At 50.3% G+C, this 17,554-nt stretch overlaps 1 protein-coding gene across 1 annotated transcript in view; it reads left to right on the top strand.

Moving 5' to 3' along the window:
• LINGO1 (leucine rich repeat and Ig domain containing 1) overlaps nt 1-17,554 on the top strand; it is a 128,710-nt gene that overhangs the window by 12,830 nt on the left and 98,326 nt on the right. The window contains exon 2 of the mRNA XM_059482478.1: nt 11,998-12,040. The gene's annotated coding sequence lies outside the window, so the exon portion shown is untranslated. The remainder of the gene's footprint in view (nt 1-11,997; nt 12,041-17,554) is intronic.

The raw sequence follows: 17,554 nt of genomic DNA, 5'->3' as shown, positions 1-17,554 counted from the left end.
CAGGGATTATGGAGGTCACACTAAGCCCTTGGAGACCTCTGGAGCAGGAGTGATCTGTGTGTCACAGTGCTGTTATTGGAAAGGGTGGCTTCACTGCCTATCATCTGGCTTTGCTGACTTAGCTCTGTGGACCATTGCCAAACACAAAGCATCTTCTCCTTGGCCGTGGCCAGCCCACCTACTTGGAGTGGGTGATGATTTGTTTGTTCTTCAGCTCAGCTGGAAAAAATTAGTGTCCTTGTGGGAGGGTGGGAAGAGAGAGCATCACAGGGTGGCATCTCCTGAGGAAAGAAGAGGATTGCTGGGCTCAGGAGTTCAGCTGGAGCAATGTTCACTGTCCCACTGCCATCTCAAGGTGGTCCTGTTGGGCTCCTGTGTTGGGCTGGGGCAGCACTGCCTGTTGGGTTTGGTCAACTCATCCCCTCCAAGGTCCTGAGGGAGCTGCACACAATGGCAGAGCCCCCCATCTTCACTCCTGGGGGTGTGGGGGTGCTCTTGCCTGGCCAGAAGCCCCCTAGAGCAGCGGGGCTCTCCTCAGTGTGCTGCCACTTCCCCAGGGCTCAGCCCAAGGCTTTCCCAGTGCTGGTGTGTGTAGCACAGAATGAGGCGTGGTTCCCTGCTTGGCTTCTGACGCTGTCAAGGCGAGAAGTGCTTGTCATGCTCCTGATGGGGATGGGAAGCATCCTCTGGACTTGGCAGTGCATCCCTGCAGAGCTGTGCTGCTCATGGCAAGGCTCCCAGGGCTCCAACAGCAGCTATGCTGGCAATGCCCGTGGCTGCCAGCCTTCCTGCTGCTGCTGATCCAGCTGCAGATTCCCCTGGTGCCACCACTAACATTGCACAGAATCACAGAATCACAGAATGATGAGGTTGGAAGGGACCTCTAAGATGGCAACCTGCCAACCCCCCTAGAACAAAACACAGCCCCAAAAATACAACAAATTCTATCATAAATTCCCACTCGGCCTCTCTCCGAGATTTATGGCCTGAAAAGCCATCTAAGATCATCGAGTCCAACCTATGCCCTAACACCTCACCTAGACTATAGCACCAAGTGCCATGTCCAGTCTTTTTTTAAACACATCCAGAGATGGTGATTCTACCACCTCCCTGGGAAGAGCATTCCAGTACTTTATTATTCTTTCTATGAAATTTTTTCCCCTAAATTCCTAAACATGAACCCTTTAGTCCCTTTTAGATATGCAGTGGTTTAGGGACATGCTGGTTTTAGGGGCTTTTTAAAGAAAAAAGCTGGAAAGCATGCCTTTGGCCCCAGAGAACAGGAGCAGGAAGGAGGGGGAAGGTGCTGTGCAGGGAGAGAAGAAATATCAAATGGAGATGTAGGGTGTGGGAGGGAAAGACTGCCCTGGCTGCCTCCCCTAGCAGTGAGCATCCCTCCCCCTGTGCTGGCAGCCCCACCACTGCCAAGGCTGAGAGGAGATTTGCAGTGCTGCTGCCCTGCTCTCCTGGCAAGAAAGCTGTGGAGCAACTGGAATTCTGATTCCCTGGGAACCTGTAAGAGCAGCATCACTCCAGGTCAAGGACTAAATCCATTACAGAGAAGCACTTGGGGGAAAGCCCTGGATGTGATGCACATGGATGCTGATGCATTAAAACCATTTCCCCTGGAGATCTTCCACCAGGCAGGCAAGGGAGAGGGGTCAGGCACAAACCTGTCCCTGGAACTGCTCCAGCACTAATGGCTTGCCCAGCAAGTCAAGGGCATCCTGGTCATCAGCCTGGTGCTGGCTGGAGAAAAAAAGCCCTCCAGCCCTCAGCCTGCAGCCCCTCTGAGGCCAGAGTGGCTGAGACCCTTCCCCTCACCATGTCCCTGGCTCCTGTGGGGCCGAGCTGCTGCTCCACCAGCAGGGTATCAAACCTGAGGAGGTTTTCCCAGCCATTTCTGTTCCAGCCACCAGTGTTGCACAGGTCAGAAAAAATCCATTCAGAGTGATCCTGGTTGGCTCTGAGCACAGATGGCACCTGGGTCCCTGGAAGGTCTCTTTTCCTGGCTGGGATGGCTGCCTGCACATGAGGTACAGGCAGGTGCAGGCAGCTGTGCTGTGCCACTTTCTTCCTAGGTGTTGCCTAACAACTGAGAGGATGCAGAGAGCCTTAGAAAACTCCCCAGATTATCAGCCCTTTCCCAGAATGGGTTCTGGAGTTGAAGCAATCAGCCATTCTGATTTGCTTTGAAAAACATGTATTTTCAGTATTCATGTATTTTTCCCTTCCCTTCCATCTTGCATCCCCACACACTTCCTTTCATTCCCCTCCTTCCTCCTCCTTTTCATGAGCTATTTTCAAATGCCAGGAAAGGCGAGATCTGAGGGGAGGAGGAGTAACTGAAAGAAAAAAAAATGGTGGTGAAATTATTTCACACATTTATGGGAAAAAAAAAAAAAGAAGGTGTGGGTGTGGGGAAAGAGAACAGCTCCAGTTTCCAGAAGACAAAAAGCAACTTCATTCATTTCCCAACATAATTTCATCAGGTAGGAAGGCTTGGTTACGTTTCTGCAGCCCTGCAGTTCCCTGAGATGGTCCAAGTTGTCCCTCCTGCTGTGTTGCCCTGACTTGGAACAGGTTTAGTACTGGGGCTTTGGTACTGGGAAACTGGGGTAGGAGGATGCCAAATGGGAGGAAAAGGGAGGAAGAGCTTCTGGAAAATGTGGCTTTGATTAAGCCAAATGTGGCCGTGAGAAGGGTAGGGGAGATATTACAAATATCACCAGCCTAATTGGAAGCATTTTTTCACACAAGGACAGTATGTTGGATGATTTCCCATGTTTAATAAATAGGATTAAACCCAGCAACAACAGCTTTTGCTGGGAACTAGGAGTCTGGGTTGTGATAAACTTTCTAGATGACAAAAATCTCCTTATGCTCAATTGTTTTTTCATCTCACTGGTAATACTGGAAATAACTGCTTTGGCTTGTCCCACCATTCCTGAAAGGTGATTTGTTTGTCCTAGTGGCCCTCTGACTCACAGCCACTGGAGAAGGGAAATAACCCAAATCCTCAAGGAAGCGTTTCTCAGTAGTGAGATGCTCACTGCTGAGATGCTGGAGGTAATTCTGGAGGACTCATGCTCTGGCTTGTCCCACACTGAAGTTCTGTCCCCTTCATGCCATGGGGCTTTGGAGAAGGCTCTGGACAGGAGGAGTTTGGAGATCCAGCAGCATTAGCCTGCCCATCTCCCCATGGCTGAGCTGGGGATCTAGGAGCAGGCTGGCATTTCACACCTTGGCAAGGGTGACATTTTCTTTGCAGCTTTTCCATGCTTGGAAGATGGCATTTCACCCCAAGAGGAAGCTGGTATTTATAAGGCAGGGCACTGGCATTTCATTCATTGTTACCATCCAGTGATTCAGACAAGGTCTCTTAGCCGGAAAGGTCAACTGGGTCTCTGCTGTTCTTTGCTGCTTTTCTTTCTTTCTCCATTTTTTTTCCCTAAGGGAAAGAGGGATGACAAAACCAAGTCACATGCAGAACTGCTGATTGTCATTTTTCTTGCCTTGAAAATGAAGGTGTGCTAAGCTACATAAAAGCTAGGAGTTTCCAAGTTTGCAAGGGTGTCTTTGGAAAGGTCCTTATTTTGCTTTGAGTTCCAAAGGTACAACCCAGAGCTTGGTGCTGGGGTGATGTGAGTGGCTGGCAGCAGTGTTTGCCCCAGTGCTGTGTCAGTGCTCACCATCATCCCAGCTGTCCTGCATCATCATCCTCTTTCTTAAAGCTGAAAAAGAGCCTAAAACTCCCATCTTTTCTGGCCAAACATCAGGTTTTGTCCCCAGGCTTGAGGAGCAGGATGGGAAAATCAAGTGCAAGTCACCTCTGTGACTATGGGGATCTTGTTGGACTGGGGCAATCTAAACACTGCCAGGGCCTGGGAAACATAAATAAAATCAATAAGAAGCTGTTAAATTGTGCCCGAACCTCGGCAGGAACAGCGTGGGGAATGCTGGCTGCAGAGATGTATCTGCTGCCACTCCGCGGGCTGTGGCACATTCATTAAGCATCTTTAAGATGGATACACCCCCCAGTTCACCTCCTGCAAAAGCCTGGGAATTTATTTCCTCCTGAACCATGCCATCAATCACCAGTGACAGCACCGCCTCGGCACCGCGTGGCTCAGCGCGCAACAGCCGGAGAGGCACGGGGCTGGCTGCCCCCCAGCCTGGGAGGGGGCTGGCTGTCCCCCGGCCTGGGAGGGGGCTGCCTCGGACCCCCATACCCTGCCTGGAGGAGAGGCATCCCACTCCCTCACTCTCTGCTGGGGGAAAGGCTGTCTCACACCACAAACGCATCCGTGCTGTTCAGGACCCCGCTACCTCGTGCCGGCCTGCAGCCTGTCCCTGCTTCTCTTGGGCATCCAGCACTGCCTGCATCAGTCTCTAATCCCCACAGGCCAATGCCTCAGAGAGGAGTTGATGGTCCCACCTCTTCTCTCCCCTCTGTGCATCTCCCTGTGATCCTCTCCCCTTCCTTGGTACCTTGGCTCCGCTCCCAGCTCCCAGTCCAGCATTCAGTGCTTGCTGGGCGGATGCTGGGAGCTCCCAGGGCCCTGCCTTGTGTGTGTAAATATGACAGCCTGAAGTCTGGGCAGAAAATTTTTCCTTGTGCTGACTTGATGCTTGTAGCTTTTACTGGAGCAGCCAGACAGGAGCAGGACAAATCCAGCGATCCAGGGCAGCATGGGGGATGCCGACTGATGGCTGAGCTGCTTTGCTTCCCCTCCCTTCCCCGCCTGCTCTGTTAGTGATGCTCTGGACTGGAAAGATGTGACAGACCCACTTAGCATGAAGGAAAGACCAGCTGGAGGGGGCTGAGTGACCCACCTGCCCTGCACCCAGCACCCTCTGTCCAGCCCTGCCCGCACCCTGTGGCCGCCCCTTTCCTTCCTGGCACTGACATTTCACCCTCCAGTGCTTTCAGCTGTCAGCCAAGCTGCACATTACTTCAATTTATGCAGAGGCCTCAGTTTTACTTCTTCTTGCAATTTCTTCTGATGCTTTTAATTTTTTCCTCCCTATCAGCTGGGAACCTACAGATTATCCCATAAGAGCAGAATAAAGACTTGTCAACCTTTCTTACCTGCTCCTTGAGATGAAAATAACTTCCTGAACCCCTTATAATGCTTTATTTTCTGCCACTTCTGGTACTCTGAGTGTAATTTGACTGACTAAAGGATCTTGAAGCTAAAGGTAAAAAAAAGATAAAGTAGACTAATAATAATAATAATAATGGTAAAAACTGCTCCTGAGAGGCTGATAAGGGCCTGGAGATTCACACACTGGCCTCACCTGCCGGGGCAGGTGTGAGCCTGGCTTTTGTTCCTCAGCTCCATAAGTCAGTGCTGGGGGTGGGGACAGCCGGGCTCTGCAAAAATGGGATGTTTTTCAGGAGAAGAAAGGTATTGTGTCCTCTGTGATATGGAAATGAGCAGGGAGGTAAGGGCAGGGAGAGAGGATTTCTGATGGTAATGAGGTTTTACACTGACTTTCTTGCCTTGCCTCCATCCCTCCCTTTCAACTGTAGGATGGGGTTTCAAAGGCTGTTGTATTCTTTTCCTTGGATTATTTGTCATGTTTTTCTTTTTTTTTTTTTAACCTTGCCTGTTGTGGTTTTTAAAGATAAAAGGTGGGAGCTGCAATGGAGGAGAATTTTCCTTGCCCTTCACTGGAAGGGCTGGGAGATCCTGCAGAGTTTGGGTTACTGATACAAGGATGCCATGAGCTCTCATGGGCAGTGAAATGGGCTTGGAAATGCGTTTCCTCTCCCATCCTGTCCCACAGCCTCAGCATGGCTGGAGAGGGATGTGACCTGCTGGCTGGTGCAAAGGCTGGTGCCAAACCTGAGCCCATGGTGGCTGTGCCACCCCCAAGCACCATGTCACAGCTCTGGAGCACTGGTGGAAACCAGCTCCTCCACAGTTGTATTCCACTTGTAACTCTGGGATGTTTCTTGTGGCACCTCCTTTGCAGAAACAGCCTTGCTTTCCTTTGACATCCCTGAAGGCTGAGTATTCCTCTTGTTCCTAACTCAGCTGCTGCAATATTCCTGGTGACTGTCCAGCAGTCAGACCTTATTTTAGTCCCAGTTTGCTTAGATTCCAGGCTCCAGCATTAACTCTGGTCCAGCATTTATCTGCTGCCTTGAGGAATGCTCTGTTTTCCAAAGCCCTTCCTCATGTAGGAAGCTGGACACAAACTTCCTGTGCAGTTTCTGGTGGAATGCTAAGGCTTGGGCTGAGTTCAATTTGTTGTGTAAAACATGGGCTCTTTGCTGAAAAGGAGAACTTTCTCCTCTGCAAAACCAGTGCTGTGAGCCCATGGATGCAGCTCCCAGGGGAACAAGGTGGGGAGCTGTTCCTGGGCTGTTCCTGGGCAGTGGCAGTGCTGCTGTTGGCTCTGTGCTGCCACTGAATTCCTGCAAGACCAGCAGTGCAGTGAGAGCCTCAGCAGCCAGGGCAGCTGGACTGAGCTCCACTGTCAGTGCTTTTCATCTGTTGTTGATCTGAGGAACTTCACTGGGCCTGCCAGGGGAGCTTCCTGCCCCTCCTGCCCCTCCTGCCCCTCCTGCCCTTCCTGCCCCTCCTGCCCCTCCTGCCCGTCCTGCCCTGCAGTGAAGGAGCACTGAAACGTGGCTGCTTCCACAAAGTGCTGATTCAAAATTGCTCTGCCAGGCTGCCACGGGTGAGGAGAACTCCCAGGTCAAATCCACTCTTTGGGCAGGAGCTGCAAGCAAAGATGCCTCATGGTGAGCTGTGCTGGTGTTAATTCTGGAGCTCCCTGTCTAGCCAAAGCCCTTGAGCTGGGCTGGTGTTGCTCCTCCTTCTGCCCAGCAGACATTGCTGCTCAGCTGTTTGGTTTTATCCCTTCCTAATTTTACAAGAAGTGACAGTAAATCCATTCTGTATGCACAGGACTGTGTGGGGTGTTTAAACAACCATTTGCATCCAGATCAGGTGTTGGCTTTGGGGTATCTCCTGGCAATGTGGGTTGGTGTGGGATAGATCATGCTGTAAAATTTAAGGTTCAGAGCCTGATATTCAGTCTGCAAGAGCAGGAGAGCATTTGGCCATGAGCTGTGCTGTGTGGGGCCATCCCATGGCCTGTGGGTGCCTGGGGTGTCAGGGGTGTCACCAAGGGGTGTCAGGGATGTCTCCTGTCAGACCTTCCTGCAGATACTGCCCCTGAAGGGCTCCCAGGCACAGCCAAGAGTACCTGCACAGTTTGTCTGCACATCCACAAGGACCATTAGCTTGGGAGGAGGAGGAGGAGGGGGAGCAAAGGGATATGGCAGAGGAAGATAAGGCCATGGAAGGGAGGATTTGTGGGAAGTTAATGGGCGTTGAATTGGCATTATGCCCCAGCAGGTTCTCATTTCCCTGGCTCTGTGCTGGCCCATCCCCACCCCAGAGCAGAGAGGGAGCAGGATGCACCCACAGCTGAGGGCTGTGCCCCAGAACATCATGGCCAGGGAGTGCAGGGAGCCAGAGTTTGTGGCCCTGGGACCTTGGGCACACAGCAGGTGGCAAAAAGGATAAAGCAGAGGAAAATGAGGTTGCTGCACTGCTGCCCCGTGGGTGATGCTGAGGGAGATGCTCCATTTTAAATCAAACTCAGATCAAAGTGGAGATGGCTCCTCTGCTGCTTGGGGATGCACAAGGCTGTGTCTGAGCTCATAACATAAGGGCAGCTTTTACTACTCAAAGCTCTCTCCTTGCTCTGCTTCACTCCTCAATGCCCTCACAACAACCCAGTATTTGCTCTGCTTCATATTCCACTGGCTTAGAAGAATTGGGGGGAGATTGCCATGGCTTCCCCTCTGGGCAGGAGTGGAGGAAGGGCCTGGGCAGGATGCTGGCTCTGTAGGAGAGTTATTTTTGAGGCTCCCTTTTTTCTAGCACTGGGGTAGGGTATTCCCCCATTAGCTCAGCCTGCACCCCCCGGGTCAGTCCCTGATGAGGAGCCAAGGTGCAGCAGGGCTGGGGGCTGGCAGCACAGTCCAGCCCCATGGGAAGCACTGCAACTTCCCTCTCCATGGGGCAGGGCCAAAGCAGAAATGCTCCAGTGTTGTTATCAGGTCTCTGGCTTAGTGGTAACAGCTCTTCTCCTGTGCCTGCTGAGCACTCTCAGAAGCAGCACCATGACTGCCTAAGTCCTTTGCTCTTCCCCTGTGTCCTTGATGTGCCACCCTGGGGAGGGCTCAGCCATCCAGGAACATGACAGCAGTGCTTGGCATAGGCTCAGGAGTGTCCTTGATGGGGTGTGCTGGGTTTGGTAGCCACTGGGGAGGGGTCAGCCCTGGGATGTGCCTGCAGGTGCTTTGGCCCTGGCCTCTGCATTCACCCTCCTTCTTGTCCCCCACAGAGCCCAGAGCTGCCTGGGACAGGTCTGAGAGCAGCAAGGGCATGTGGGGGGATGGAACCTGCAGGCCAGACCCTGCTTGGTCCAGTGGTTTCTGCAAGACTTTTTCCCTGCCCTCATTGCCTTGCTCAGGCCTGGATGGATGAAATGGACTTTACAGCCCCAAATCCCTTAATCTCCAGTATACTTAGCAGTATTAGCCAGCCTACAGAAGTTACATACACAGTAATTGCACTCAGTGGAGGACACTCTCACAATTTCATGCTGAAAGAAAACCTGTTATTCATTTTCCCCCATCTCCCACCCATCTATGCAGAAGTACATTGGAACCATGATAGGGATACGTTAAACATGCAGAGAAATGTCATAGCTGAAACACAACCTGCTCTCCTGGCAATTAACCCAGGCAGCCTTGCAGAAGCTGTGCAGGGTGAAATCTGCTCAAAGTGGGGCCTAAAGCTTCAGCACATCTTAGCTACTAATGCTAAGCAAGTTATGCTAAGCAATTAATATCCTTTACTTCTTTACAGCCCTCCCTTTGTTTTTATTAAGCATCCCTGCTAATACATTTAGCAAAGCTTGCAAAGCCTTTCAAAAAGCATGATCAGCTTCCATAATCTTATATACAGAATGATCACAAGCACCAGACCTAATAGACTCAAAGCTAGTAGGATTACCACTGGGTGGAGCAGGAGGTTATGAATTCCTGTGGCTGTAGGTGACCACCCTGGGAGAGTTTCCCACCAGTGTGTTCTCCATCTCTTTTTCCTCTTTTGTACACAGAACACATTTAATCTCCATTATGGTGGACAGTGATGATAGTTTCTTTTTATCAATTCATACTTGTTTTAATACTTGATGTAAGTCATCATATTGTGATAATTTTCTTACCAGCATCAAGATTAATTCCAGTTGAAGTAGGTAACTAGTCTTTAACTAGTGTATAATTAGACTGTAACAACTGGCAGGATGTAACAGGAGCTGTATAATTAAAATCATACCCTATAATTCCACTAAAGTTACGAATGCAAATATTCAAATGATTACTTGTATCTGCAATAGTATCACCTCCTAATATCAAACCACAAAGGGCCCTTAAGAAAACATATCCTTTTCCAATATATATAAGTGCAGTTGCAGGGATTTCATCAGCATGTGTTTCAAAATGACAAACATTTTACTCAGTGTCAAGATGTGTTTTGGGCTTTAAGGGTGTTACAGTTGAATCCTTGTTGTTCCCATGTACTGTTTGCCACCTGTGTCCACTCTATGGTGTCCATACTCTATGTTCTATGGGAAAGAGGATGATTGTATTGTGATTTAGTGCAGCAATTTGCTATGTGCTGTATACTGAAGCATATTACTGTTATTAAGACAGAAACTGTGACCTTGTTGTTAGTGGGGTCATAATTGGCAAAATACCACCAGGACTGAAATTCTCTTCCAGTTGTGCTGTCCCAAGGTACTTTTCAAACCTCTGTGGGTAAGGTGCTGTGTTTGCCTACCCTTGTAATTTCTGCCAGTGTGGAGTGCATCCACAGTTGAGTGTGGTGAAAGATTGCCCTGGACTATTCCAAGTGCCTCTCCAATCAGCTGGTGGTCTTTCTCATTAATTTTCTCCCACAGAGGCAATATATCAGACAAGAGCCATTGATTAGTCCCCAGTGCTAATAGAGAGGATTGCAATGGGTGCTCTAATATGCTTAAATCACTTGTTGTTGCACTTAGTTTATTTAGGAGCACTTCAACATCTATACTCCCAATCCTGTCCCTGTAATACTGGCTGCATCCCTCCCTGTTTGCTTTGAAGGGGGATGAGCAGGGAAAGGATAATCACTCCTGGGTCAACACTTCACAAGTGATGTTAATTGTATACTATTACTTCTTAAACTATTATCTGTCATCACACAACAACTGGTATTAAGTCTTGAGCAGCAGCTGGTATTATCAAGGCAATGAGACCTGTCCTTCTGCTTACCTCTGCCCAGTTAAATTATAAACCTTATCTGATGGACACCAGAAAGCAAGAGCCTTCCTGTCAGGTGTTTCAGGAATTGGGAGCCTTGTTCCTGTATAATCTAGGAAAACTATCTTCCCTTTGGATTTGTTAACTTTCCACTAATCCGGATCATCCATCATTTTTATCCTTAGCTATGCTGTAGCAGTAACAGAGTCAATAATACCAAGAGCAGTGAGATGCCCCATTCATTCTTAGCTGATGTGAGAGTTTTTCCAGGAGTCAGTCATTTGTCAGCTGGCTGGCTAGTTACCACCTCTTGATGGGAGAATGGTGTATCCATCTTTCTTTTCCTAAACTTTTAACAGCAAAATAGGAACATAGTAAGATGGTATATGCTGCTTCCCACTTGGCTTCCAGTTTGTATTTTCATGAGAACATGTTAATTAAAATGTCATCTCCAGGTTGTATATAATGGACCTGTATTTCTAGATGTGTGGGCTGATACCATTCAGCTTATTCTGTTATTTTCAAACCCCTCCTGCATATATATGATGTATTGTGTCAACCATTCATCAGATGAGATCAGTAGGTGTCTTAACTGGGTATTACCTTCTTTAATAAAGGCCCTGTGTCAGCCTTTCTTGTGGGAAAGGCCTCTACCCAGACTGGTAACTGATGTATTATCACTAACAAATATATTCATTGCTGCTATATCAGGCAAGGCACTTCCTTCCTTAATTTCTGTAGTGGCCTTGGTTTGTGGCTGGACAATATATTACAGCAATTTCTCTGAGTAGCTGGAGCTGATTCCAGCACTTGTGTATTTCTTCTCCCCTTGATACTTTCCCCCCCAATGATGTGAAAAATCCTTGTTCTTTCCATAGCTTTGCCATTGTGTGGCACACCCTGAGAGCATACAGAGAGTTTTTTGGCTCATTTCCCTTTTCTCATTTGTTCTGTATATGTCAGGGCTGCCAGTTCACCCTGTCCTTGTTGGGAGTGTGCTGTGGTTGCACTAAGCAATTAATACCCTTTATTTCTTCACAAGGTGAGGAGCCAGTCCCTCATCTTTACAGCTGGGTGTTTGTGAGTCCCACGCCTGGTGCTGCTCCTGTTTGCAGAGCTGATAATTGATGGCAGAGAAGACTTTACTGTCTGAGGAATACTTATGCAAATAAGCACAATGGCTTAATAGGGAACACCCAGAGAAATCTCCAAAGAAAGCACCATAAATTCCTCTTCCTGTGGATTTATGGGGAGATGTTTCACAGATATTTATGGTTTCCCAGGTGCGTTGTTGTGACTCCTTGCACAGATTTGCATGGTGTGCTCCAGGAGCTGATGAGAGGGGAACACTGATGGGGCAGCCCAGTGTTCATACCAGGATGGTAATGATGGGAATGGCTCCTTAATCCCTTGGTGAATTCCTCTTGTGTGCAGCAGCTCTGCCAGCATCAGCTGAGCACCTGGAGAGCAGGCCTGGGTGGATTTAGGTGGCCCTGATCAATTTAGATGGTCCTGGTGCAATGCCAGGAGAGGTGACTGCCACAGCCCTGTCTGAATGTGCTGCCCCATCCACCCCTTCAGGGCTGGGCCACACCAACACTCCCCTGCTGCTGACCACAGCCAACCCACTGAAACACATCTCCTCTTCTCTTCCTTTCCAGGTTCCTTGCATCACCAGCAGATCCTTGTAGGGTTTCAGCTCTGGTAAGTGCAGTTGTGCTTTCTCCTCGCTGAGTCTGTTGTGAAAGTGTCACCTGGGGTTGGAAGGGCACTGGGGCTGGGCACCACCACTGCTCCTCAGGCAGGTGGAAGAGCCTGAGTGTGCCCCTGTTGAGGAGCCAGTTCCTGCTGCACTTCACCCCAGAATTATTTCCCCTGTGTGTGAAAATACACTGAGATGTGTCTATCAGTGCCCTCCCATAGTCCATGAAGGGAAACTGTGTGGGCATCTTTAATCCTTCCTGGGTAATCTTTGTTAGATGGGAATTGAAAACTTTGGTGATTGTAATAAAAGCTGGGAGGTATTTCCACTGGGTGTGACTTCAGGGGACCTCAGGGGACCAATAAGAAGGTGAACTGATGGGTGGAAGGAGAGCACAGCCTGTCTGGGGACCTCTGCACGGGAGCCAGGCTCAGAGGAGCATTTAGGCCCTGGAAGAAATGTGAATGTGAGAAGCTGCAGTCCTGGCTGCAAGCTATTGTTGTCACCTGTAACCTTTCCAGGAATGTGCTCCTCTCAGGCCACCCTCTCTGCCATCAGCCACCCAGCTGACTCTCCTGAGGGACCAGTGGGTAGAAGGATAACATTTCTGGGCTTTCTCAGGCTCAGGTCCCTGTGCCATTCAGTGTTTGATGTTTTTACACTTCTGAAGTCCCCATGGGTGTTCTAACTTTACCTTTAACCCAGCAGAAAGGATCCTGGTTCTGTGCTGAGGTAAATTAGCAGAGGTATTGTGTCATCTTCACCTTTGTCCTCTTGATGTGTTTTTTTTTTTTTCAATTTATCAAAAAAGCAGCCGCTTTGCTTGATGCTATCTGCTGGTTTGGTAATTAGGTCCTGTGGAAGGCACTGACATCAGCCATGTGCTCAAGGATTTGCCACCAATGTCCCAAGCTGCATGGCCTCATTGAACTTGAAGGGTTTTCTTTTCTTTAGCTGCAAATAGTTCACTACTTCTGGCCTAAATTTATTGAAGGGAGGACGGTTACAGTGATCTCAGGGTTTTGGGGTGCTGCTGGCATGACCTTGCTCTGAGACAGAGCTGTTCTACAACAGGGACACCACTGTCTGGGCATATCTAACCATGGCAGGGGGCAAGGGAAGGTTGTGGATCCTGGTGCCTAGGGAGCTGCCCTGATGTCCTCTCCTTGTGCATCCATCTCACTGGAGGGCATCAGGCATGGTGTGAGGCTACCCCAAAAGCTGCTCCTCACTCCTAAACTGTGCAGAGACTCCTCATCCGTGATGCTTTGCTCGTGACCTTGGCAGCCCCAGCTGGGAGCAGCTCAGGCCCTTGGGACAGCTGTGCTGTGTTGAGGAAGCAGCACTGCCATATTCCAGCATATGGAGAAACTCCAGCCAAAAAGGTTGATGAACAAATCAAGAGATTTTTCTGTGGCAGGGCTGTGTTCCATTGGGAAGTGAACATATAGCTTTGTCTTACCAGACAATTCCTGCAGGAACAGCTCTGGCCACACTCCCTCCAGCAGCAAAAAGCAAGTGTCTATAGCTTCAGAGTGGGGACAGGCAAGACAGGACCCAGTGGTCCTCCAAAAAGGGGAGAAAGTGGAGGGGGCAGTGGGGGAGAAGTGGCCATGGTGGTAGAGCTGCCTCTCCTGACACAAGGTAATCAGCTCATGGCTTCTTCTCCCCAGTCCTCTTACACCCCTCCCATTGCACATCTCTCTCCAGACGTGGCCATGTGTGTTAGCAGAGATAAAAGCTCTCTTCCCACACGGGCTCCTCTTCCCCAGCATGCTTAATCATGAGCCAATATGGCAAACAGCCTTCCTGAGAGGAGAGCCCCGGGCTTGGCTCTTCTCTCTCCCTCCCTGCCTGCTGCCTTTTGCCTGGGCTCCCACTCTCCTGCACCCCGGGGCTCCCCGCACGCCCCTGCAGCCTGCACAGCCATCACGTGCCTCTGACAAATGAGCTTCATCTGCACCCAAAATTAATCACATTGTCATGCTGGCACAGGATGAGGCAGCTGTGCTGAAATGCCTGAATCCCTGGCTAATTTATCACAGGGGCTGGATGCAGAGCTGCTCCGCAGCTCCTGCTGCATGGGGACATGCTCCGGAGAGGCAGATGGGGACAAGGAGCTGGGAGTGAGTGCTCAGGAGGACACATTCTCCTCCTCCCCAGAGCTCAGCCATTGATTTTCAACCAGGAGAACCTGGTGGGAGATTGCTGGTGCCCAGGGCTGATGCTGCTGGTGACAGCCTGGCTCCTCTGAGATGCCTCGGACCTGGAAGCTGATGAGTCCTCCTCCATTGGATCATGCTCAGGAACCCAGAGCAGAAGACTAGTGAAGGAAATGGATATGAGGGAATTATTCCAGGATTTCCAAAGCTATGGTCTTTGTGGATGGTGGAAGGAGGAGGCAGCCAGCCAGGCTGATGTGTCTTGTTCACTGCATTGCTCCAGTTTGCTCATCAGAAGCAAAGCGTTCACTGCCTGTGATGGGCTGGGATCAGCATGGAGAACCAGCTCCAGGGCCAAGGGCTTCCAGCTGGACCAGTTCCTGTACAGGATGTCAAGGAGGGGGGCCAGTTGTGATGTTTGCATCTTTCTGGGATCCACATCATCCTGCTTGCCAGCTGCTCCTCTCCACTTCACTTCAGTGTGGGTTTGCTGGGCAAACTCTCTTCTCTAAGTCCATCCCTAAGACAGACGTGGGTTTCTCCAATATAGACACCCTTGCTTGTCTTGTGGTAATTAATTACTAATTCCAGACCAGACTCAGCTGTGGAGTGCTCGTTAACTAATTGGATGCCTTCCAGCAAATCCCAGCAGTCCCTGCACGATGGGAAAGTCACACATTCCTTGTCTGCTTCCTCACTGCTTTGTCCCCCATGGTCCATAGGAGCACCTTGGAAGAGATCCACTGGGGCTGCTCTCCTGGAGCTGCTGGCAGCACAGCACAGCAGGTTCTTCCTTGGGGTGCATAATAATGGACAGCAAAGCAAAGCAACACACAGAAGCCCTGTACAGTGACTGGTGGCATCCTTTGCTGTGCTCCCAGCTGCTGGAAGGGGCTGGAAACCTGCTCTGCCCACTGGTCTCTAGGGGTTTCACACCAACTCTCTTTGCAGATGTTGTTGCATGTGGGTTTTTTCCTCATAGCCTGGCAGAAATGCTGGAAAATTGTTATCCTGTGCAGTCTGAAGCTCTGTGTTGCTCACTTTGCTGTCATGGGGAGAACTGGTCCTGTGTTTTTAGAGAAAAGAGGCTTTTATCCATAAAACTGAGCTGGTGGTGCTCCCAGCAATTTGTCCAGACAAAACAGTGAGTGGCTTTTGTTAAAACTTTAAATCTTAACTCACAAGGGCATGGACTCCCTTAGATCAGCCATAAGCTGATGCACAGATAAACATGGTGTTTTGAGGAGGGAGAAGGGATGTTTTGGTCTCCTGTGCCTCTGAGGGCCCTGTGGGGTCTCTGGCCCCTGGGCACCAGCAGTCGTGGGCAGCTGAGCAAGAGGCAATGGAAAGCTCAGTCTGAGCATCTCTGAGCCTCATCCTCAGACCCTGCAGCCTGCAGCATGATTCAGAGTGGATTTTGGGGCTGGGCTGTGCTTGTGACTGTGTTTCCAGGCTCTTTGGAGAGGCAGATGTGTGCATGCCTGTGAGCAGGAGACATGTCTGACTTGATGTTCATCCTTATTTCAACTCCTTCAGGGCCTCTGGGGGATGATGCAGCCTTCAGACAGCACAAAGGAAAGAGTTACAGTTCTCTTGGCTCAGTTGCATGCTCAGAGTGAGCTGCTGCCAAGGCAGGGGCTCCCATGGCTGCCACCCCTAACCCTGGTGACACGGTGATGGGTCCTGGTGCTCAGCACTTCTTGAAGCTGCCCTTTTTTTTTCCTATGCTCTTATTTTTTTAAGTCAGGGCTACAGCTGAAGTTTTGTAGGCACCCCTTTGCCAAAACATGACAGGCTTGTGCCCCCTGTTGAGTGGAGAGGCCAGGGAGGAGCTGGGAAGCAGCTGGATGTGACATGGGGAATTGGAGATGTGTGGTGACACCAGAGCAAGAATTGGTCACACAGCTTAGGAAATTACAGCTTGGGTTTCCAGAGAGTGTTGAGAGGATGGAAGGCAGAGCCTGGAGCAGAGGACATCGATGCTGGGACACGCCAGGAGATGCCTTTGCTGGGGCTGTGTGAGGACGAGTGCTGAGGGTCAGTCCCAGGTCTCCCAGAGGTGGCTGGGACAGGGCAGGACCTCCTGCCAGAGTCAGGCCTGGGCAGGCACTGCTGGCTCTGCTCAGCATTTACCATCCCCTGGGCTGGGGGGGAGCCCAAACACCCTCCAGGAATGGCAGAGAGAGGCATCCCCAGGAGCACAGGGGATGCTCCAAGGATGCTGAGCCACCTCAGCAGAGGGAAACACTTGTGTGCCCAGAGAAAAGGCTTTTCCAGACTCTGTGAGAGCATGGGGAAAGCCTCTTGTGGCTGTTTAGAAGCACTTTGCAGTTGGAGGTGCCCAAGTCTTTAGGACTCAGAGTGCAGTTTCTGAAAGGCCCTGTTCCCTAGAGATTCAGAGTAACTGACCCTGCAGATCCCTGTGTACCAGCAGGCAGGGCAACACTCAAGCACTTGTCATGGCAGGGCTGACACCAGCCTGCTTTTTCCTAGGTGCAAATAACTGTGCCACAAATTACATCAGACTTTGCTATCCATTAACAACTGCTCCTTTGATCTTTTGTCAGTATGAAGGAACTGGAAGAGTTTCTTTGGGTCTAGTAAATTGGACATCTCCTGGCCCTCTGTCTCTTGTAGAATCCATGTGGATGTAATGGATTTAGTGGCTTCTTCCATTTTCCTCTGTCAAGGCACAAATAATGGTATTTCACCCTGGCACCCAGTGGTGCAAAACCCCTCACCCACATTTTGGAGAGGGCTGTGCTGTGAATCCCCACCTGTGCTCCTCTGAGCTCAGCCTCTGGGGGTTGGTCATGGTTTGAGAAGGGTTGGCCATGGTTTGAGAAGGGTTGGGCATGGTTTGTGTGGGGTTTGGGATGGTTTGTGTGGGGTTTGGGATGGTTTGTGTGGGGTTTGGAATGGTTTGAACCTACTGCACTTTTGGACAGAGCTGGAAGCAACAGCCTCCCTGGCACACCCCAAAGGCAGCTCCAGGGAGCTGCAATAACCTGGTGTGACTCTGCAGAGCCTGATTTCTAGTCCCTGTCATTAAACACCCAGCTGTTGAGATCTTTTATCTGTATCCAAATCAAGACTTGGCAGGCTTAGGTAGCAGGGAGCTCATCTCAGTGACCAGGAAGATCTGATGAGCTCTTAAAGCAAACTCATCATCCCTCAAGAGGATGGGCAGGGATCTGAGCACACCAGAGATGCTTTCATGGGCTGAGCTGGTGAGACTGGGTGGGAAACTGGGTGGGAAACTCTGGGGTATCCAGCCCATGGGAGCTTCCTTAGAGATGGGGTCTCCAGACACCCAAAGAAGCACCCAGAGCCCCCTAAGGCACACAGGGGCTA

The sequence above is a fragment of the Ammospiza nelsoni genome, chromosome 14, assembly GCF_027579445.1.
Source record: "Ammospiza nelsoni isolate bAmmNel1 chromosome 14, bAmmNel1.pri, whole genome shotgun sequence".
NCBI lineage: Eukaryota > Metazoa > Chordata > Aves > Passeriformes > Passerellidae > Ammospiza > Ammospiza nelsoni.
This window is presented reverse-complemented; position numbering and strand designations above follow the sequence as displayed.